This window comes from Salvelinus alpinus, chromosome 34, assembly GCF_045679555.1.
Source record: "Salvelinus alpinus chromosome 34, SLU_Salpinus.1, whole genome shotgun sequence".
Lineage (NCBI taxonomy): Eukaryota > Metazoa > Chordata > Actinopteri > Salmoniformes > Salmonidae > Salvelinus > Salvelinus alpinus.
Window position 1 is genome coordinate 13,353,877 of NC_092119.1, and position 25,398 is coordinate 13,379,274.

The window sequence follows — 25,398 nt, forward strand, 5'->3', positions numbered from 1 at the left end:
CTCTGCAGCCCAGGTGCAGGAACTAACTAACACTGCAGCCCAGGTGCAGGAACTAACAAACTCTGCAGCCCAGGTGCAGGAACTAACTAACACTGCAGCCCAGGTGCAGGAACTAACTAACTCTGCAGCCCAGGTGCTTGAGTCCCTCTACCACAGCCAAACCTTCACCTATTCCCTTAATCCCCACACACACGCTCTAGCACCTCGTCCCTACTCTAGCCACAGTCCCTAGTCTCTATCCTAACCCACAGCCCCATGTGTGCACACACACACGGGCGCGCGCGCACACACACACACACCCACAGAGGAAAAATAAGGTGGATAGAGCCCTGCCTTACAGACTCATCCTGAGCTAAATAATGTGTGTGTGCAGCTGGTAGGCTGTATACAGCAAGCTGTGGGCGGTTTATATTGATAAACAACTGTCTGAAATCAGAGAGGAGAGAACAGAGAACAGCTTGGTCTCTCGCTGGGTTATTACAGGTGCTGGAGTACATGGTGATGCTCACTCAGTGTTGTGTTACAGAACATATGGGCGCTATGCTGACAACCACTTACTGCATTTAATCAGTCAGCCATATACGGCATATCATACTGTTTAATCAGTCAGCCATACACAACATATCATACTGTTTAATCAGTCAGCCATACACGACATATCAAATCAAAGTTTATTTGTCACGTGCGCCGGATAAAACAGGTGTAGACATTACGGTGAAATGCTTAATTACAGGCTCTAACCAATAGTGCAGAAAAGGTATTAGGTGAACAATAGGTAATTAAAGAAATAAAAACAACAGTAAAAAGACAGTGAAAAACAGTAGCGAGGCTATATACAGTAGCGAGGCTATAAAAGTAGCGAGGCTTCATACAAACACCGGTTAGTCAAGCTGATTGAGGTAGTATGTACATGTAGATATGGTTAAAGTGACTATGCATATATGATGAACAGAAAGTAGCAGTAGCGTAAAAGAGGGGTTGGCGGGTGGTGTGTGGGACACAATGTAGATAGCCCAGTTAGCCAATGTGCGGGAGCACTGGTTGGTCAAGCCAATTGAGGTAGTATGTACATATGTACATGAATGTATATACGCTTTGCCTGTTTGATGGTTTGTCGCAGGGCATAGCTGGATTTCTTGTAAGCTTCCGTGTTAGAGTCCTGCACTTTGAAAGCGGCAGCTCTGACCTTTAGCTCAGTGCGAATGTTGCCTGTAATCCATGGCTTCTGGTTGGGGTATGTACAGTGAGGGAAAAAAGTATTTGATCCCCTGCTGATTTTGTTCGTTTGCCCACTGACATTGAAATGATCAGTCTGTAATTTTAATGGTAGGTTTATTTGAACAGTGAGAGACAGAATATCAACAAAAAAATCCAGAAAAACGCATGTCAAAAATTTTATAAATTGATTTGCATTTTAATGAGGGAAATAAGTATTTGACCCCTCTGCAAAACATGACTTAGTACTTGGTGGCAAAACCCTTGTTGGCAATCACAGAGGTCAGATGTTTCTTGTAGTTGGCCACCAGGTTTGCACACATCTCAGGAGGGATTTTGTCCCACTCCTCTTTGCAGATCTTCTTCAAGTCATTAAGGTTTCGAGGCTGACGTTTGGCAACTCGAACCTTCAGCTCCCTCCACAGATTTTCTATGGGATTAAGGTCTGGAGACTGGCTAGGCCACTCCAGGACCTTAATGTGCTTTTTCTTGAGCCACTCCTTTGTTGCCTTGGCCGTGTGTTTTGGGTCATTGTCATGCTGGAATACCCATCCACGACCCATTTTCAATACCCTGGCTGAGGGAAGGAGGTTTTCACCCAAGAGTTGACGGTACATGGCCCCGTCCATCGTCCCTTTGATGCGGTGAAGTTGTCCTGTCCCCTTAGCAGAAAAACACCCCCAAAGCATAATGTTTCCACCTCCATGTTTGACGGTGGGGATGGTTTCTTGGGGTCATAGGCAGCATTCCTCCTCCTCCAAACACGACAAGTTGAGTTGATGCCAAAGAACTCCATTTTGGTCTCGTCTGACCACAACACGTTCACCCAGTTGTCCTCTGAATCATTCAGATGTTCATTGGCAAACTTCAGACGGGCATGTATATGTGCTTTCTTGAGCAGGGGGACCTTGCGGGCGCTGCAGGATTTCAGTCCTTCACGGCGTAGTGTGTTACCAATTGTTTTCTTGGTGACTATGGTCCCAGCTGCCTTGATATCATTGACAAGATCCTCCTGTGTAGTTCTGGGCTGATTCCTCACCATTCTCATGATCATTGCAACTCCACGAGGTGAGATCTTGCATGGAGCCCTAGGCCAAGGGAGATTGACAGTTCTTTTGTGTTTCTTCCATTTGCGAATAATCGCACCAACTGTTGTCACCTTCTCACCAAGCTGCTTGGCAATGGTCTTGTAGCCCATTCCAGCCTTGTGTAGATCTACAATCTTGTCCCTGACATCCTTGGAGAGCTCTTTGGTCTTGGCCATGGTGGAGAGTTTGGAATCTGATTGATTGATTGCTTCTGTGGACAGGTGTCTTTTATACAGGTAAGAAACTGAGATTAGGAGCACTCCCTTTAAGAGTGTGCTCCTAATCTCAGCTCGTTACCTGTATGAAAGACACCTGGGAGCCAGAAATCTTTCTGATTGAGAGGGGGTCAAATACTTATTTCCCTCATTAAAATGCAAATCAATTTATAACATTTTTGACATGCGTTTTTCTGGATATTTTTGTTGTTATTCTGTCTCTCACTGTTCAAATAAACCTACCATTAAAATTATAGACTGATCATTTCTTTGTCAGTGGGCAAACGTACAAAATCAGCAGGGGATCAAATACTTTTTTCCCTCACTGTACGTACAGTCACTGTGGGGACGACGTCTCGATGCACTTATTGATAAAGCCAGTGACTGATGTGGTGTACTCCTCAATGCCATTGGAAGAATCCCGGAACATGTTCCAGTCTGTGCTAGCAAAACAGTCCTGTAGTTTAGCATCTGCCTCATCTGACCACTTTTTTATAGACCGAGTCACTGGTGCTTCCTGCTTTAATTTTTGCTTGTAAGCAGGAATCAGGAGGATAGAGTTGTGGTCGGATTTACCAAATGGAGGGCGAGGGAGAGCTTTGTACGTGTCTCTGTGTGTGGAGTACAGGTGATCTAGAATTTGTTTCCCTCTGGTTGCACATTTAACATGTTGATAGAAATTTGGTAGAACTGCATTAAAGTCTCCGGCCACTAGACCCCTGGGTGAGTGGTTTCCTGTTTGCTTATTTCCTTATACAGCTGACTGAGTGCGGTCTTAGTGCCAGCATCTGTGGTGGTAAATAAACAGCCACGAAAAGTATAGCTGAAAACTCTCTAAGCAAGTAGTGGCCTGCAATTTATCACAATATACTCTACTTCAGGCGAGCAAAATCTAGAGACTTCCTCAGATTTCGTGCACCGGCTGCTGTTTACAAATATGCACAGGCCGCACCCCCTCGTCTTACCGGAGTGTGCTGTTCTATCTTGCCGGTGCATTGTATATCCCGCTAGCTGAATATCCATGTCATCATTCAGCCACGATTCTGTGAAACATAGGATATTACAGTTTTTGATGTCCCGTTGGTAGGATATTCGTGATCGTACCTCGTCTAATTTATTGTCCAATGATTGCACGTTGGTGAGTAGTATTGCCGGTAACGGCAGCTTTCCCACTCGCCTTCTGCGGGTCCTGACCAGGCACCCCGCTCTGTGTCCCCTGTACCTGCATTTCTTCCTCTTGCAAATAATGGGGATGTTGGCCCTGTCGGGTGTTTGGAGAATGTCCTGTGCGTCTTGCTTGTTGAAGAAAAAATCTTATTCTAATCCGAGGTGAGTGATTGCTGTCCTGATATCCAGAAGCTCTTTTTTTGCCGTAAGATACGGTTGCAGAAACATTATGTACAAAATAAGTTACAAATAACGCGAAAAAAACACATAATAGCACAATTGGTTGGGCGCCCGTAAAACTGCTGCCATTTCTTCATATCATACTGTTTAATCAGTCAGTCATACACGGCATATCATACTGTTTAATCAGTCAGCCATACACGGCATATCATACTGTTTAATCAGTCAGCCATACACGGCATATCATACTGTTTAATCAGTCAGCCATACACGGCATATCATACTGTTTAATCAGTCAGCCATACACGGCATATTATACTGTTTAATCAGTCAGCCATACAAAACATTTCAAACTGTTTAATCAGTCAGCCATACACAACATATCATTCTGGTAGCTAAGGGCATACTATATGGGGATGAATTCTATACAATTAGTCAGACTCAACATGATAGAGAAGATGTTGGCGTGAAGACTGTAGACACGTGTTTAGAAAGATGGAGAAATAGCATAGAGCTAGTCTTGAAGACACATGATAGAGAACATAGAATGGTACAGATGTAGGATCTTCATTTGAGCCAGTTTGCAACTGCAGGAAATCCTGCAGCAACAGGAAATGTGAATTATTATGTGGATTATAATCAATGGACATGTCTTGTAGGGGTTGATACATTTTATGTTAGGGCAAATCAAGTCTAAAATGTTGAAGTGGAAAATACACACTTTAGAAGCCTTTTCAAACCTGGAATATACTAAAAGTGAGCATTTCCTGCTGTGCAGGAAAATTCTCATAAAAAAAAGAGAGATATAGAGCGAGAGAGTGAGAGAGGTGATCCTAACAACAATACATTTAGCTGACCATCCATGGACCTCCAGAAATGTTTACTCAATGCAGTTCTGGTGCTGTGGACGTGTCTTCAATCATCAGTTAGAGGACGAGGCCATTGAGCGCAAACTTGAGAGTTGTGAAAATATTGTGCAACTTCCGGTGCACGTTTACTGTGAACACTGAGGCTGTACCCACTTTAAGTTAGTTTTAACAGTGGTAAAGTACGCTACTGTGGCTACCATTAAAAAAAAGAGAAAATGCATTCCATAACATTTTAACAGCTGTTCTATCATTCAGCCTACAGAAGCAGCCAATGTGCGGTGTTCAATGTAGGCCTACATATTTAACTCGGCAAGTCAGTTATAAACAAATTCGTATTTACAATGATGGCCTAGGAACAGTGGGTTAACTGCCTTGTTCAGGGGCAGAACGACAGATTCTTACCCTGTTAGCTCAGGGATTCAATCTAGCAACCTTTCAGTTACTGGCCCAACGCTCTAACCACTAGGCTAGCTGCTGCCCCTACATTCCATGAGACTTTTGAAAAAACATTAACCTGTTTATCTACTTGTCCTTCAGACAAGGAGGTGACTGAAAATGTTGTTGTGTTGTTTGATGCAAGAAACCACTTTACAAAATTAAATGCATTATTATTCCCATACATTATTACAGAGAATCATAAAATCATGCTACGCTCTGCCTATTGGCTACTTAAGTTATTCAAACCTGTCTCAAAATACAACACTGCCCCTTTAAGACATAAAAAAAACTCTTTGCAAGACTCGCTTTCAAAGATAGAAATGCACACGTTTTGTGTTCTTGTAAGAAGGAATCACTCCCCCATTGCTGACTACACGTTATCTATAACTAGGCTAACAACTCACTAACTAGCAAAGGATATGAACAAATGTGTACACGTCGCTACATCTCACTTTGAACTCAAAACAAACGCATCTACTCACAACCACTCATGCTGTAAAAACAGTCCAGTTGAAAGTGAATGGCACAGATCCATATATGGCACGAGGGGTGTGGTATATGGCCAATATACCACTGCTACGAGCTGTTCTTAGGCAGGACCTGGATCCAGCCCTCAGCTGTGGTATATTAGCCATATACCACAAACCCCCGAGGTGCCTTATTGCTATTATAAACTGGTTACCAACGTAATTAGAGCATATACAGTGTGATATACCACTGTTGTCAGCCAATCAGCATTCAGGGATCGAACCACCCAGTTTATAATCGCATATAGGCCTACTGCAGCTCTGATTGGTTATGACCGCACCGGTCTGTGTAGAGTACAGGCTTAAGTCGTGCCTGTCAATGTAATAGAATCCTACTCCCATGCATTCTGCTTACAACAAAATCTCATGCATAGTTTTTGTTTTGGTATGTTGCATTGAAAGTGGCTTGAATATTGCCTTGATTCGATCACAATTCCCACTGTAGAGGGAAACGTTGACAGTGTTAACTAATGGGGAAAACTCTAGGAAGTTGCATGAAGTTCAATCTCGTGCTTCTCTGCGCATGCTGATATTTCTTCTGCATGTCAGTCCCGGGGGAGCTGCACGCCCGCGCTCAGCTTAGAGGGAACATTGATGACAACCGACTCACAGCTAGCAGGCGGTCTAATATTCTACAACCTGCTGGCAGGTTTGTCGCATCTGCATTTGTCAGTACGGAAACCCCTCGTGTGTGTGTGTCTGTGTCTGTGTGTGTGTTCAGACTCACTAAACCAGATGCTTTTTCATCTGTGGACTCCCCGTGTTGTACACAGCTGAGAGACGTTGCCTAGCAACACTGTCCACACCACAATGTTGCTAACATACACATTTCTCAGAGCTACATCTAGAGGATTAAGATCAATAAATAAATACTAGGAATCCTAAACCGAGAGAGAGAGAGAGAGAGAGAGAGAGAGAGAGAGAGAGAGAGAGAGAGAGAGAGAGAGAGAGAGAGAGAGAGAGAGAGAGAGAGAGAGAGAGAGAGAGAGAGAGAGTGTACAATGAAAAAACTTGTCAGTCACAGTGTTTAGAAAACAGTTTCAATTCAGACAGTTTAGTTTCTTAAAACCACTTAAGTATCGGACCCTTTTTTTAAATTTTCGCCTAAAATGACATACCCAAATCTAACTGCCTGTAGCTCAGGACCTGAAGCAAGGATATGCATATTCTTGATACCATTTGAAATGAAACACTTTGAAGTTTGTGGTATTCTGAATTTAATGTAAGAGAATATAACACATTAGATCTGGATAAAGATAATACAAAGAAAAAAACATGAATTTTTTTTCATCATCTTTGAAATGCAAGAGAAAGGTCACAATGTACTATTCCAGGTTAGGCACAATTCCCGATTTTGTCCACTAGATTGCACCAGTGTATGTGAAAAGTTTTAAACAGATCCAATGAACCATTGCATTTCTGTTCAAAATGTTGTATAAAGTCTGCCCAAATGTGCCTAATTGGTTTATTGATACATTTTCAAGTTCATAACTGTGCACTCTCCTCAAACAATAGCATGGTATTATTTCACTGTAATAGCTACTGTAAATTCCAGTTAGATGACCAAGAATTTAAGATTTCTGCCCATATCAGATATGTCTATGTCCTGGGAAATGTTCTTGTTACTTACAACCTCATGCTAATCACATTAGCCTACGTTAGCTCAACTGTCCCGCGGGGCAGACACTGATCCTGTAGAGGTTAAATTGTGCCTCAGATCAAAGCTGTGAGATTTTCCAACTGAAAAATTCCATGAACTTGTACTGATACGAATGTCCACATACTTCCAGTCAGAAAAGGCTGATTCATTTTATTTCAACCAGAGACAAACTGTTTATCTCATGATGTTCTCTCCAACTGTTTGGACAACTGTTTGGATCCTTCGCTTGTTGGCTAGCACATGAAACATGTTCTAATCTACCTCTCTGGTATTGAAAACGCTGTAAACATGTGCTAGCATGTGCTAGCATTTATACATGTTATCATGTATAAATGTCACTATTTTTTCAAAGTTGATGAAGTATTACAAGAGAGTTAGTACTGCTGAGGGAAAAGACACTACGTGTCACACACACACACACACACACACACACACACACACACACACACACACACACACACACACACACACACACACACACACACACACACACACACACACACACACACACACACACACACACACACACACACACACACACACACACACACACACACACACACACACACACACACACACACACACACACACACACACACACACACACACACACACACACACACACACACACACCATCTGCTTTCCTCCAGTAAACCTATGTTTAAGAGCCAAGTGTTCTTCACTCTCACCTCCCTCTGAGAATCTCACCTACACACAGACCCTTTATTCCCTACTCTCAGCACCTACACACAGACCTTTTATTCCCTACTATCAGCACCTACACACAGACCTTTTATTCCCTACTCTCAGCACCTACACACAGACCTTTTATTCCCTACTCTCAGCACCTACACACAGACCTTTTATTCCCTACTACTCAGCACCTACACACAGACCTTTTATTCCCTACTCTCAGCACCTACACACAGACCTTTTATTCCCTACTCTCAGCACCTACACACAGACCTTTTATTCCCTACTCTCAGCACCTACACACAGACCTTTTATTCCCTACTCTCAGCACCTACACACAGACCTTTTATTCCCTACTCTCAGCACCTACACACAGACCTTTTATTCCCTACTCTCAGCACCTACACACAGACCTTTTATTCCCTACTCTCAGCACCTACACACAGACCTTTTATTCCCTACTCTCAGCACCTACACACAGACCCTTTATTCCCTACTCTCAGACCTTTTATTCCCTACTCTCAGCACCTACACACAGACCCTTTATTCCCTACTCTCAGCACCTACACACAGACCTTTTATTCCCTACTCTCAGCACCTACACACAGACCCTTTATTCCCTACTCTCAGCACCTACACACAGACCCTTTATTCCCTACTCTCAGCACCTACACACAGACCTTTTATTCCCTACTCTCAGCACCTACACACAGACCTTTTATTCCCTACTCTCAGCACCTACACACAGACCTTTTATTCCCTACTCTCAGCACCTACACACAGACCCTTTATTCCCTACTCTCAGCACCTACACACAGACCCTTTATTCCCTACTCTCAGCACCTACACACAGACCTTTTATTCCCTACTCTCAGCACCTACACACAGACCTTTTATTCCCTACTCTCAGCACCTACACACAGACCCTTTATTCCCTACTCTCAGCACCTACACACAGACCCTTTATTCCCTACTCTCAGACCTTTTATTCCCTACTCTCAGCACCTACACACAGACCTTTTATTCCCTACTCTCAGCACCTACACACAGACCTTTATTCCCTACTCTCAGCACCTACACACAGACCCTTTATTCCCTACTCTCAGCACCTACACACAGACCTTTTATTCCCTACTCTCAGCACCTACACACAAACCCTTTATTCCCTACTCTCAGCACCTACACACAGACCTTTATTCCCTACTCTCAGCACCTACACACAGACCTTTATTCCCTACTCTCAGCACCTACACACAGACCTTTTATTCCCTACTCTCAGCACCTACACACAGACCGTTTATTCCCTACTCTCAGCACCTACACACAGACCCTTTATTCCCTACTCTCAGCACCTACACACAGACCCTTTATTCCCTACTCTCAGCACCTACACACAGACCCTTTATTCCCTACTCTCAGCACCTACACACAGACCCTTTATTCCCTACTCTCAGCACCTACACACAGACCTTTTATTCCCTACTCTCAGCACCTACACACAGACCCTTTATTCCCTACTCTCAGCACCTACACACAGACCCTTTATTCCCTACTCTCAGCACCTACACACAGACCCTTTATTCCCTACTCTCAGCACCTACACACAGACCTTTTATTCCCTACTCTCAGCACCTACACACAGACCTTTATTCCCTACTCTCAGCACCTACACACAGACCGTTTATTCCCTACTCTCAGCACCTACACACAGACCTTTTATTCCCTACTCTCAGCACCTACACACAGACCTTTTATTCCCTACTCTCAGCACCTACACACAGACCTTTATTCCCTACTCTCAGCACCTACACACAGACCCTTTATTCCCTACTCTCAGCACCTACACACAGACCTTTTATTCCCTACTCTCAGCACCTACACACAGACCTTTATTCCCTACTCTCAGCACCTACACACAGACCTTTTATTCCCTACTCTCAGCACCTACACACAGACCTTTTATTCCCTACTCTCAGCACCCACACACAGACCTTTTATTCCCTACTCTCAGCACCTACACACAGACCTTTTATTCCCTACTCTCAGCACCTACACACAGACCTTTATTCCCTACTCTCAGCACCTACACACAGACCTTTTATTCCCTACTCTCAGCACCTACCCAGACCTACCACAGACCTTTTATTCCCTACTCTCAGCACCTACACACAGACCTTTTATTCCCTACTCTCAGCACCCACACACAGACCTTTTATTCCCTACTCTCAGCACCTACACACAGACCTTTTATTCCCTACTCTCAGCACCTACACACAGACCCTTTATTCCCTACTCTCAGCACCTACACACAGACCCTTTATTCCCTACTCTCAGCACCTACACACAGACCCTTTATTCCCTACTCTCAGCACCTACACACAGACCTTTTATTCCCTACTCTCAGCACCCACACACAGACCTTTTATTCCCTACTCTCAGCACCTACACACAGACCTTTTATTCCCTACTCTCAGCACCTACACACAGACCTTTTATTCCCTACTCTCAGCACCCACACACAGACCTTTATTCCCTACTCTCAGCACCTACACACAGACCTTTTATTCCCTACTCTCAGCACCTACACACAGACCCTTTATTCCCTACTCTCAGCACCTACACACAGACCTTTTATTCCCTACTCTCAGCACCTACACACAGACCCTTTATTCCCTACTCTCAGCACCTACACACAGACCCTTTATTCCCTACTCTCAGCACCTACACACAGACCCTTTATTCCCTACTCTCAGCACCTACACACAGACCCTTTATTCCCTACTCTCAGCACCTACACACAGACCTTTTATTCCCTACTCTCAGCACCTACACACAGACCCTTTATTCCCTACTCTCAGCACCTACACACAGACCCTTTATTCCCTACTCTCAGCACCTACACACAGACCCTTTATTCCCTACTCTCAGCACCTACACACAGACCCTTTATTCCCTACACACAGACCTTTTATTCCCTACTCTCAGCACCCACACACAGACCTTTTATTCCCTACTCTCAGCACCTACACACAGACCTTTTATTCCCTACTCTCAGCACCTACACACAGACCTTTTATTCCCTACTCTCAGCACCTACACACAGACCTTTTATTCCCTACTCTCAGCACCTACACACAGACCTTTTATTCCCTACTCTCAGCACCTACACACAGACCTTTATTCCCTACTCTCAGCACCCACACACACATTTTTTTTGTGGCTGATTGTACAAACTTTGTCATTCAATATGTGGTTCAATAATTTGTGTAATGTGACACAGAACACCCTGTAATTTGTGGAAAGATTTGTGTAAAGGTTATGTCGTAATAATGTCCTACCCTCTCCCCCCAAACGCCCTACTAATGTACTGGGTCTGAATAATCCCTCCTAACCCTGGGTGACTTTGGGTAGAGGACAGGGACAAGCTTGAGGACGGAGATGGCAACTGCATCTCAACACATGATGTTGTAGTAATGGTGTGTGTACAGGGTCGGTGTGTGTTGTTATAATGGTGTGTCTATGGGGACGGGGATTGGGTGTGTGTGCTGTTATAATGGTGTGTCTATGGGGACAGGGATGGTGTGTGTGTTGTTCTAATGGTGTGTCTATGGGGACAGGGATGGGGTGTGAGTTTTTTTACAATGGTGTGTCTATGGGGACGGGGATGGGGTGTGAGTGTTGTTATAATGGTGTGTATATGGGGACGGGGATGGGGTGTGAGTTTTATTACAATGGTGTGTCTATGGGGACGGGGATGGTGTGTGTGTGTTGTTATAATGGTGTGTCTATGGGGACGGGGATGGGGTGTGAGTTTTATTACAATGGTGTGTCTATGGGGACAGGGATGGTGTGTGAGTTTTATTACAATGGTGTGTCTATGGGGACAGGGATGGTGTGTGAGTGTTGTTATAATGGTGTGTCTATGGGGACGGGGATGGGGTGTGAGTGTTGTTATAATGGTGTGTCTATGCGAGGATGGTGAGTGTTGTTATAATGGTGTGTCTATGGGGACGAGGATGGTGTGTGTTGTTATAATGGTGTGTCTATGGGGACGAGGATGGTGTGTGTTGTTATAATGGTGTGTCTATGGGGACGGGGATGGGGTGTGAGTGTTGTTATAATGGTGTGTCTATGGGGACAGGGATGGTGTGTGTTGTTATAATGGTGTGTCTATGGGGACGGGGATGGTGTGTGTTGTTATAATGGTGTGTCTATGGGGACGGGGATGGTGTGTGTTGTTATAATGGTGTGTCTATGGGGATGGGGTGTGAGTGTTGTTATAATGGTGTGTCTATGGGGACGGGGATGGGGTGTGAGTGTTGATATAATGGTGTGTCTATGGGGACGGGGATGGTGTGTGTTGTTATAATGGTGTGTCTATGGGGACGGGGATGGTGTGTGTTGTTATAATGGTGTGTCTATGGGGACGGGGATGGTGTGTGTTGTTATAATGGTGTGTCTATGGGGACGGGGATGGGGTGTGAGTGTTGATATAATGGTGTGTCTATGGGGACGGGGATGGTGTGTGTTGTTATAATGGTGTGTCTATGGGGACGGGGATGTGGTGTGTTGATATAATGGTGTGTCTATGGGGACGGGGATGGTGTGTGTTGTTATAATGGTGTGTCTATGGGGACGGGGATGGTGTGTGAGTGTTGATATAATGGTGTGTCTATGGGGACGGGGATGGTGTGTGTTGTTATAATGGTGTGTCTATGGGGACGGGGATGGGGTGTGTTGTTATAATGGTGTGTCTATGGGGACGGGGATGTGGTGTGTTGATATAATGATGTGTCTATGGGGACGGGGATGGGGTGTGAGTGTTGTTATAATGGTGTGTCTATGGGGACGGGGATGGGGTGTGAGTGTTGTTATAATGGTGTGTCTATGGGGACGGGGATGGGGTGTGAGTGTTGATATAATGGTGTGTCTATGGGGACGGGGATGTGGTGTGTTGATATAATGGTGTGTCTATGGGGACGGGGATGGGGTGTGAGTGTTGTTATAATGGTGTGTCTATGGGGACAGGGATGTGGTGTGTTGATATAATGGTGTGTCTATGGGGACGGGGATGTGGTGTGTTGATATAATGGTGTGTCTATGGGGACAGGGATGTGGTGTGTTGATATAATGGTGTGTCTATGGGGACGGGGATGGGGTGTGTTGATATAATGGTGTGTCTATGGGGACGGGGATGTGGTGTGTTGATATAATGGTGTGTCTATGGGGACGAGGATGGTGTGTGTTGTTATAATGGTGTGTCTATGGGGACGGGGATGGTGTGTGAGTGTTGTTATAATGGTGTGTCTATGGGGACGAGGATGGTGTGTGTTGTTATAATGGTGTGTCTATGGGGACGGGGATGGTGTGTGAGTGTTGTTATAATGGTGTGTCTATGGGGACAGGGATGGGGTGTGTTGATATATTGGTATGTTAATGGGGACGGGGATGGGGTGTGTTGATATAATGGTGTGTCTATGGGGACGGGGATGGTGAGTGTTGATATAATGGTGTGTCTATGGGGACGGGGATGTGGTGTGTTGTTATAATGGTGTGTCTATGGGGACGGGGATGGGGTGTGAGTGTTGATATAATGGTGTGTCTATGGGGACAGGGATGGGGCGTGAGTGTTGATATAATGGTGTGTCTATGGGGACGGGGATGGGGTGTGTTGGTATATTGATATGTTAATGGGGACGGGGATGTGGTGTGTTGATATAATGGTGTGTCTATGGGGACGGGGATGGTGTGTGTTGTTATAATGGTGTGTCTATGGGGACGGGGATGGTGTGTGTTGTTATAATGGTGTGTCTATGGGGACGGGGATGGGGTGTGTTGATATAATGGTGTGTCTATGGGGACGGGGATGAGGCGTGTTGATATAATGGTGTGTCTATGGGGACGGGGATGTGGTGTGTTGATATAATGGTGTGTCTATGGGGACGGGGATGAGGCGTGTTGATATAATGGTGTGTCTATGGGGACGGGGATGTGGTGTGTTGATATAATGGTGTGTCTATGGGGACGGGGATGGTGTGTGTTGTTATAATGGTGTGTCTATGGGGACGGGGATGGTGTGTGAGTGTTGATATAATGGTGTGTCTATGGGGACGGGGATGGTGTGTGTTGTTATAATGGTGTGTCTATGGGGACGGGGATGAGGCGTGTTGATATAATGGTGTGTCTATGGGGACGGGGATGAGGCGTGTTGATATAATGGTGTGTCTATGGGGACGGGGATGAGGCGTGTTGATATAATGGTGTGTCTATGGGGACGGGGATGAGGCGTGTTGATATAATGGTGTGTCTATGGGGACAGGGCGTGAGTGTTGTTGCTGCTGCTGCAGTCATTCTCCAGTTGGCTCAGTGAAAGATGCCTGAAAGATGAGCTGCATTTAGGCTGCTGTCTGTTTCTCTTTCTAAATCGTTCTGCTTAACTTGGTACAATAGTCTGTTTCTCTTTCTGACTGGCTAGGAGTGATGCTGCAAGGCTCTCTGTCTGTCTGTCTGTCTGTCTGTCTGTCTGTCTGTCTGTCTGTCTGTCTGTCTGTCTGTCTGTCTGTCTGTCTGTCTGTCTGTCTGTCTGTCTGTCTGTCTGTCTGTCTGTCTCCCTCCCTCCCTCCCTCCCTCCCTCCCTCCCTCCTTCCTTCCTTCCTTGTGGTCACAGCAATGCTGCTCATTAGTGAGGGGACTACCTAAACTAAAGTAATACTGGTCAGGACAGGACAACACAGCAGTGACAGCAAAGGTGAGTTCTGCCCAGCCCGGCTACATTCAGTTCAGTTCACCCCAGTTTATCTCAGTTCCGCCCATCCAAGCCTGCTCAATATACAAATGTATAAACTACTGTGCAGCTGAGTTCTACAGCCCCATAAGAAAACCCAGATGTACATGGTCACCAGCACACACAGGAAGTTTAGAAACAACCATAAAGTTTGTCACAGGAGGTTGGTGGCACCTTAATTGGGGAGGACGGGCTCGTGGTAACGGCTGGAGCGGAATGAGTGGAATGGTATCAAATACATCCAACACATAGTTTGATGCCATTCCATTCAATCCGTTCCAGCCATTATTATGAGCCGTCCTCCCCTCAGAAGCCTCCACTGGCCCAAATTATGATCTGTCCTTTAACTTCTTATCAAACATCCGTCTTAGTCCAACCATCCCATACCCTGAAAGTATCCATCCTAAAGGAGCTTACCTTTTTTAGAAGCCTCAGAGAATCCTCACTTGGGACTTCAGAGAAAAACTTCTTCCTGTAAAAAAAAAAAAAATGAGGAAAGAAAACGATATTACCCACCATGATTTAGTCAGCGAGAACAAGGATTTAAGACTTGAGTCATTTGTCATTTCCTTCAAGGTTATTTATCAAGCCAGGAGAGTGAGTGTGTGTGTGCGCGTGTGTGCGAGTGTGTGTGTGTGTTAGGTAGGGCTGTGGCGGTCATGAAATTTTGTCAGTCAGTGATTATCATGCAAATAACTGCCAGTCTCACGGTAATTGACCATTAATTAACATAAACACGTTTAGCATCTCCTGGCTTCCACACAGCCTACCAGCCCCTGATGCACACCTTTGGAACATCTACATTTAAAAAAACAAATAAATCCATTTAATATAACCTATAACCATCACAATAAATCCATTATTAATTTTAGACAGGTCTAAAGAAACATGTTATGACTTATGTTAGGCCCTGATCTGGCTATGCCATATGGCTGTGGGCTACACTAGTTCATTAAGCAGATAAGATTTGCTCATAATTCCGTTGGCATTATTTGTTTATTATTTTATATTAAGAAGAACACAATTGAACATAGCTGAATAAAATAAAAATTATATTTTCTCCAAATGATTTCCGAGGTAGAGCACATGCGGCTATTCTGTGTTGAGCGGTTGACAAACAAACAGGTCCTTTTCTACATGCTTCATTTAGAGTTATTTATTCAACTTTAGTTGTGATAAAAACGTCAGGCTATATGTTTAGATTTTTGTTACATTCTAAGGCTGTATGATGCGACTCTAACGATGATTTGAAAAATGTTGCATGAAAGGCATGAGCTCTGTTCTGTTTCTTGCACAGGCTGCACACACTTCTTCAGTCTCTCATTCACTATTTGAAAGCACTTGATAATATTCTCACTCATCAGACTATTCTCAATTTAATCTAGTCTTACATATAACCTGCCGAGGTAAAAATCTGTTGTTCCGCCCCTGAACAAGGCAGTTAACCCACTGTTCCTAGGCCGTCATTGAAAATTAGTTCTTAACTGACTTGCCTAGTTAAATAAAGGTAAAATAAAAAATAAAAATATACACTGAGTGTACAAAACATAAGGAACACCGTCCTAATATTGAGACGCATTCAGCAATAAATCCAGCAGCAGGATAAAGCCGGGATCCTCTTCTAAATAGAACGTGTTTCACTAGGCTCTGTAGTAGATGTGCTCTCTAACTGTGTTCCAGGGGTCCAAGGCCTATAGGCTACATTTAGAGTTATTATACCACCTGATCAAAACATATAGGCCTATAGGATACATTTAGAGTTATTATACCACCTGATCAAAACATATAGGCCTATGGGCTACATTTAGAGTTATTATACCACCTGATCAAAACATATAGGCCTATGGGCTACAATTGGAGTTATTATCCCACCTGATCAAAACATATAGGCCTATGGGCTAGGCTACATGATACATGTGACTATGATTGGGAAAAGAAAAGGCATGCACTTTTTCTTGCCTTAGACTGCACACACTGGGCATCATTCACAAGTGACAATATTCTCACCCATCAGACTATTCTCAATGTAATCTTGTCTTTACATATACTAAATAATATAGAGTACCAGTCAAAGGTTTGGACACACCTACTCATTCAAAGGCCTTTCTTTATTTTTACTATCTTCTATATTGCAGAAGTGACGACACCAAAAGTATTAAATTACACATATGGAATCACGTAGTAACCAAAAAAGTGTTAAACAAATCTAAATATATTTTATATTATAGATTCTTCAAAGTAGCCACCCTTTGCGTGCATGTGTGTGTGTATTCAGCTTCAGACCCTCCCTGACTGCACATCCATCCCATAATCCATGGTGACGGCTTAGAGCAGTGACACCCACACTCTCCTGCTGCCGTGGCGACAGGGCCAGGGCCAGGATGGATGGAAGCATCAGATGTAATTGGAGCCCATTAAGCAAGACTCTATCCCCAATGAATGATGCACACACACACACGCTCAAACGCACACATGCACATACACGTACACACGCATGTATGAAGAAACACACACACACATAGGCCCACAAGCACACACCCTCACACTCACAAAGGCCCACCCACACAATCACAGGCAGGCAAACAAAGAATGCAAAACACACACACACACACACACACAGTTCGAGCAACCAAGGAATGCCGCAGTAGGCTGCTCTGAAATGACCTTGGCTGGTGGATCTAGTCGCAGAGATTCATTTCAACTTCCATTATCAGGAAAATGGTTCTAAGTTTACATGTAATGCTTCCTATCTAAACCACACCACTCTAAATGACTTTGCCGATCAATAATTGCACATTTTCTTTTCAACACGGCTTTTCCCCTGAAAAACATGCAAGCTTCTAAAAACAAATTGCTCCCACAATCTTCTGCTATCACAACTCTAATTTCCCCCAGAGCAGCGAGCGCTACCGTATAATTCCGTGCCTTACCTAGAAAAACAAAGGAATCTATAATGCAGGCTCATTGAGGTCCAAGGGAATTGGGTTAGGGAGTTGAGACACACACACACACACACACACACACACACACACACACACACACACACACACACACACACACACACACACACACACACACACACACACACACACACACACACACACACACACACACACACACACACACACACACTCACACACACACCCCCCAAGCACAACAACACAAATTGAGAGGTGAAGGAGAGAGACCAGAGGTGTGTCTTTGTTTATTAAAAGAGCCTCATATAAAACAAATAAACACAACACACCTCGGCAGCAGCTGGTTTCAATACTTCAACAGAGAGCTTTAGCTGGAAGGGAGGCTGTAGAAATGTAGCTGTCTCAGAAATCAATCCTAATTATCCTGGCTTCTGAGACCATAACGTTGTACAGGCAACCAATCCAACCTCAGGATAGAAAGCAGATCACAGGAGGCTGCTGAGGGGAGGACAGCTCATAATAATGGAACAGAGCAAATGGAATGGCATCAAACACATGGAAACCATGAGTCTGATGTATCTGATACCATTCCACTTATTCCGCTCCATTACCACAAGCCTGTTAGTGGTACTTAAGGTGAGACCAACCTCCTGTGAAACAGATAGATAACCAATCGACCCGTGGACTTCCCTGAGAAATGCAACAATCAACGCATCGCTTAAATGTACATTCAGGGTAATGAATTGGTTTCATCACTACCTCTAGATTAGAGGCAGGTATCTAAATTGAAAGTGTTTTTTAGTCTAGGAAAAGGTTTACAGCTGTAGGATCTTAATTTGGTCAGTTTAGTTGCTGAGAATTTTCCTGCACCGCAGGAGTTTTAAAAAGGCTTCTACTGTTTGTAATTTCCACTTTGAAATGTCAGACTTGATTTTCTCTAACAAAAAATATATCAACCACTACAAAAATATCCATTCATTATAATACACACAATAATTCACATTTCCTGTTGCTGCAGGATTATTGTCCTGCTGTAGCAAACTGGCTCAAATTAAGATCCCACATTTGTAGTCTGAATTTTGGAAATCCATCCTAGACGTATAGCAGCATAGATAGGCTTCTCTTCTAAGGGCATCCCTAGTCTTTGCTCCCAGCCTCTCTATATCCATGTATTTCTACAGGCCAACGTTCTGAGACATGCTGCCAGGTCTACCACTTACTAGTCCTCCTGTAGCCACAATAGACCTTTCTATTAGCGCACTAATCCACATCAAAGAAACTAAGCCTTTCAATGTGTGTGTGTGTGTGTGTGTGTGTGTGTGTGTGTGTGTGTGTGTGTGTGTGTGTGTGTGTGTGTGTGTGTGTGTGTGTGTGTGTGTGTGTGTGTGTGTGTACGATAGCAGGCTATTACAGCTGTGGGCTATTCATTAATTATCCTACAGTTAGGCTATACTGAGGTTACGTCTGTTTGCTTTATTATACAATACACTATACTGTACTGTATAAATCAAATACCCTAGTTGAACATTGATTGATTGTGTTGTATTGCAGTCAATAAAGGGCTTACGCTTACCAAGCTACTGTTGTGTGTGAGGCATGTGGGATTACTTCCTTTATAGTGTGATTCACCAGCCAACAACGTTGTCATCAAACAGTGTGGTACTACTTTAATATTTGAGAAATTCAGAATAGGAAGTCCAAGTCATACTGGAATCAGAACATTGCGACAAATCCTCAGTAACTCTGGGGGGAGGGGCCTGGGGGGATTGCCTCTACTCTCATTGGTCATCAGTGACAGGAAATGAGGCCAAAGGTGAGGGCATGGATCAGGTGACCCAGCTCCAGAGGCACAGCTGGGATGGCCTTTCTGACAGTGACTGCAGCTGGGGACTGGCACCTCATCTAACAGAGTGTGTGTGTGCGTGTGCGTGCGTGTGCGGGCGCGCGTGTGTGTGTGTGTGTGTGTGTGTGTGTGTGTGTGTGTGTGTGTGTGTGTGTGTGTGTGTGTGTGTGTGTGTGTGTGTGTGTGTGTTTGTGTGCGTGTGTGTGTGTGTGTGTGGAATATATTGGCCAAGTATCATACATGCAGTTTATTCTATTCTCAGAGCCCAGGACTGTGCTGGTTATGCTGCTCTCTCTACACACACACACACACACACACACACACACACACACACACACACGCACGCACGCACGCACGCACGCACACGCACACGCACACGCACACGCACACGCACACGCACACGCACACACACACACACACACACACACACACACACACACACACACACACACACACACACACCCCTCCTCTCTTTGGAGAGACAGGCACAGATGGGTGTTTCTGGATGGATGATCCTCCTAGAGGGGTCAAAAGCTGCAGGGAGGGAAATGTTGGCAGGGCTGGCTGTGTGTGTGCGTGTTTGTTTGTGCCACCTCACCTCTGCTCTCACCCAACTCTTATCTGCCTCCTCTCTCTCCCTAACCTCACCTCTCTCTCCCCCACCTCTTCTCTCCCTCCTCTCTCTCCCTAACCTCACCTCTCTCTCCCCCACCTCTTCTCCACCTCCTCTCTCTCCCCAACCTCACCTCTCTCTCCCCCACCTCTTCTCTGCCTCCTCTCTCTCCCCAACCTCACCTCTCTCTCCCCCACCTCTTCTCTGCCTCCTCTCTCTCCCCCACCTCACCTCTCTCTCCCCAAACTCTTCTCTGCATCCTCTCTCTCCCACCTCACCTCTCTCTCCCCCACCTCACCTCTTCTCTCCCCCACCTCACCTCTCTCTCCCCCATCTCTTCTCTGCCTCCTCTCTCTCCCCCACCTCACCTCTCTCTCCCCCACCTCTTCTCTGCATCCTCTGTCCCCCACCTCATTTCTCTCTCCCCCACCTCACCTCTGCCCCCCCCCCCCTCTTCTCTGCCTCCTCTCTCCCCCACCTCACCTCTGCCTCCTCTCTCTCCCCCACCTCAACTCTGCTCCCCACCACCTCTTCTCTGCCTCCTCTCTCCTCTCTTGGCTGTATCACAACTGGCCGTGATTGGGAGTCCCATAGGGCGGCGCACATTTGGCCCAGCGTCGTCCGGGTTTGGCCAGTGTAGGCCGTCATTGTATATAAGAACATGTTCTTAACTGAACTGTAAAATGATAGAGAACGAGAGGGTTGGATAGAGGGAGGAGGGGGAGGATAGAGGGAGAGGATAGAGGGAAAGAGGGAGAGAGAGAGGATAGAGAAAGAGAGTGAGGATAGAGGGAGGAGGGGGAGGATAGAGGGAGAGGATAGAAGGAGAGAGGGAGGATAGAGGGAGGAGGGGGAGGATAGAGGGAGAGGATAGAAGGAGAGAGGGAGGAGAGAGGGAGGATAGAGTGAGGAGGGGGATGATAGAGGGAGATGATAGAGGGAGAGAGGGAGGATTAGGGAGAAGGGGGAGGATAGAGGGAGAGGATAGAGGGAGAGAGGGAGGATTATGGAGAAGATAGAAGGAGAGAGGGAGGATAGAGGGAGGAGGGGGAGGATAGAGGGATAGGATAGAAGAAGAGAGGGAGGATAGAGGGAGAAGGGGGAGGATAGAGGGAGAGGATAGAGGGAGAGAGGGAGGATAGAGGGAGAAGATAGAAGGAGAGAGGGAGGATAGAGGGAGGAGGGGGAGGACAGAAGGAGAGGATAGAGGGAGAGAGGGATAATAGAGGGAGGATAGAGGGAGAGGATAAAAGGAGAGAGGGAGGATAGAGGGAGGAGGGGGAGGATAGGGGGAGAGGATAGAGGGATAGAGGGAGGATTAGGGAGAAGATAGAAGGAGAGAGGGAGGATAGAGGGAGGAGGGGGAGGATAGAGGGATAGGATAGAAGAAGAGAGGGAGGATAGAGGGAGAAGGGGGAGGATAGAGGGAGAGGATAGAGGGAGAGAGGGAGGATAGAAGGAGAGAGGGAGGATAGAGGGAGGAGGGGGAGGACAGAAGGAGAGCATAGAGGGAGAGCGGGAGAATAGAGGGAGGATAGAGGGAGAGGATAAAAGGAGAGAGGGAGGATAGAGGGAGGAGGGGGAGGATAGAGGGAGAGGATAGAGGGAGAGAGGGAGGATAGAGAGATGAGGGGGAGGATAGAGGGAGAGGATAGCGGGAGAGAAGGAGGATAGAGGGAGAAGATAGAGGGAGAGAGGGAGGATAGAGGGAGGAGGGGGAGGATAGAGGGAGAAGATAGAGAGAGAGAGAGAGAGAGGGAGGATAGAGGGAGAAGATAGAGCAGGCCTGGGTTGTTGTCTTAGCTCTCCTGATCAACACCTGTGATTGATTTATGCCTCTCTCTAATGTCAATATGCCTTGTCTACTGCTGTCTTGGCCAGTTTTTATTGCGTTATTTCACTGTAGAGCCCTCAGTCCCGCTCAAAATGCCTCTTTCGTCCCACCCCACACACATGCAGAGACCTCACTTATTATGCCTTGAATCTATTTTACCACAACGCACTAGACGACCAGTTCTTATAGCCCTTAGCCGTACCCTTATCCTACTCCACCTCCACTGTTCCTCTGGTGATGTAGAGGTTAAAACCTGTTATGGCTGCAGGGGGCGTATTGGCAAAACTGGAAAATATGTGCCAATTTTCAAACGGCCTCTTAATCAATTTTTGCTCTTACAATATGCATATTAATATTAATATTGGATAGAAAACAAGTTCTCTCTAGTTTCTAAAACCGTTCTAATTTTTTCTCTGAGTGGTACAGAAGTCATTTGGCAGCACTTTCCCTGACCAAGAAGTAGAATGTCAGAAATCTATGCTCGCTTCAACGTTATGCCTATACATGGTCATTATACGTAAGACCCTACGTACACTCCGTACGCCTTGCTCTGGGTGTCAAGAGGGTATGAGAGAAGAAATTTAGTGAATATCTTGTTCAGAGGTTGAATAAGAGCTATTTCTTTGACGTAACCGACCACTTCCGGAAGTCTGAAGCGCGTGACTTGGGAGTGATATTGTGTTCTGTTTTGCTGCTGTTTTGGACGGGAACAATCTCCGGCTGGGTTTTTATTTGATAAATGAGACCATATCATCGTAATGTATGTTTTTTCAATATAGTTTAATCAGATTATTTGAATTTTTTTCGGGAGTTTTGCCGTGTTCCGTTCTCTGACTTTTTTAACGTTGGACAAATCCGTGCCAGTCGACCAGTGCCAATGCTAAGTGAGAAGGGAAAGTTGCCATCCTGACTCCAAACAACGACTCATCTGGACAAAGGACACCCTGATCAACATTCTGATGAAAGATCAGCCAAAGTAAGACCCAATTTATAATGTTATTTCATATATCTGTCGTGCATGTCAACTGGTCGCGGGCGCCCAAGTGTGTCTGGCTATTGTGGCTATGCTAACATAGCGCTACATTTTGTTTTTGCTGTAAAACATTTAATAAATCGGAAATATTGTCTGGAATCACAAGAATCCTGTCTTTCAATTGCTGCACAGTATGTATTTCTCAGATATGTTTTATGATGAGTAATTAGTTATTTGACGTTGGTGTCTGTAAATGTTATGGCTGCTTTCGGTGCAATTTCTGATTGTAGCTGAAATGTAATTTATGATTTATACCATAAATATGCACATTTTTCAAAAAAAACATATGCTATACAATAAATATGTTATCAGACTGTCATCTTATGAAGTTGTTTCTTGGTTAGTGGCTATATATATCTTTATTTGGTCGAATTAGTGATAGCTAGTGACGGAGTAAAAAACTGATGGAGTTAGAAAAGTGCTCTCTTTTGCTGACGTGGTTAGCTAATAGATTTACATATTTTGTCTTCCCTGTAAAATATTTTAAAAATCGGACAAGTTGGCTTGATTCACAAGATGTCTACCTTTCATATGCTGTATTGGACTTGTTAATGTGTGAAAGTTAAATATTTTAACAAACTAGATTTTGAATTTCGCGCCTTGCACTTGAGCTGGATGTTGTCATAAGTGTACCTTTGTCGGGATTGCAGCCCAAACAAGTTAACCCAGGCCCTGTAGCCACCAGTTCCACTCCTATTCCACAGGCGCTATCATTTGTTGACTTCTGTAACCGTAAAAGCCTTGGTTTGATGCATGTTAACATCAGAAGCCTCCTCCCTAAGTTCGTTTTTTTCACTGCTTTAGCACACTCCGCCAACCCTGATGTCCTAGCCTTGTCTGAATCCTGGCTTAGGAAGGCCACCAAAAATTCTGAAATTTCCATCCCCAACTATAACATTTTCCGCCAAGATAGAACTGCCAAAGGGGGTGGAGTTGCAATCTACTGCAGAGACAGCCTGCAGAGTTCTGTCATGCTATCCAGGTCTGTGCCGAAACAGTTCGAGCTTCTACTTTTAAAAATCCACCTTTCCAGAAATAAGTCTCTCACGGTTGCCGCTTGTTACAGACCCCCTTCAGCTCCCAGCTGTGCCCTGGACACCATATGTGATTGAATTGCCCCCCATTTATCTTCAGAGTTTGTACTGCTAGGTGACCTAAACTGGGATATGCTTAACACCCCGGTCGTCCTACAATCTAAGATAGATGCCCTCAATCTCACCCAATTTATCATGGAACCTACCAGGTACAACCCCAAAGCCGTAAACACGGGCACCCTCATAGATATCATCCTGACCAACCTGCCCTCTAAATACACCTCTGCTGTCTTCAACCAGGATCTCAGCGATCACTGCCTCATAGCCTGCATCCGTAATGGGTCCGCGGTCAAACGACCACCCCTCATTTTTTATTTTTTTATTTAACCTTTATTTAACCAGGAAGGGCTCATTGAGATTTAAAATCTCTTTTTCAAGAGCGTCCTGGCCAAGATAGGCAGCACCAAGTCATGACAAAAATTACAGACAAACAACATGAAAAACTACAAGTAATCTAGTAAAAACCATAGAATTCACAAGAGTATAACAAAAATCAAAAACAGCAAATTAAAAACATTGACAGGTCAGGGAATCAGTCTCAAGATCATTCACTGGTGATTTAAAAATACCAATCGGGACAAGTTCTTCCAGTTTAAAAGTATTTTGTAAGGTGTTCCAAGACGATGGCGCAGAGTACATAAAAGCCCTTTTACCAAATTCAGTTCGGACATTTGGAACAGTTAGCAGGATAAAGTCCAGCGAACGAAGAGAGTACCCACCACATTTCTGAACAATAAAAATGCCAAAATAAAAAGGTAGTAAACCCAAAATGGCTTTATAAATAAAAGTATACCATTGACTGAGCCTACGAGTGACTAGAGAAGGCCAGCCAACCCTGGTATACAAAGTGCAGTGGTGCGTAAGGGTTTTGCAGTTTAAAATAAATCTCAAAGTACCATGGGAAAGGGTGTCAATTGATCTCAAACACTGAGCGGACCTTGTCCGGACCTCTGGTAGTCTCTATGGGGGTGCCACAGGGTTCAATTCTCGGGCCTGACTCTTTTCTCTGTTTACATGAATGATGTCGCTCTTGCGGCTGGTGATTCTCTGATTCACCTCTACGCAGACGACACCATTCTGTATACATCTGGCCCGTCTTTGGACACTGTGTTAACCAACCACCAGACAAGCTTCAATGCCATACAACTCTCCTTCCGTGGTCTCCAACTGCTCTTAAATGCAAGTAAAACTAAATGCATGCTCTTCAACCGATCGCTGCCCGCACCT

At 44.9% G+C, this 25,398-nt stretch overlaps 1 protein-coding gene across 1 annotated transcript in view; it reads right to left on the minus strand.

The window, feature by feature from the left end:
- Positions 1 to 25,398, minus strand: part of fut8a (fucosyltransferase 8a (alpha (1,6) fucosyltransferase)) — a 184,203-nt gene that overhangs the window by 88,934 nt on the left and 69,871 nt on the right. Inside the window, exon 2 of the mRNA XM_071382212.1 lies at positions 15,254 to 15,308. The gene's annotated coding sequence lies outside the window, so the exon portion shown is untranslated. The remainder of the gene's footprint in view (positions 1 to 15,253; positions 15,309 to 25,398) is intronic.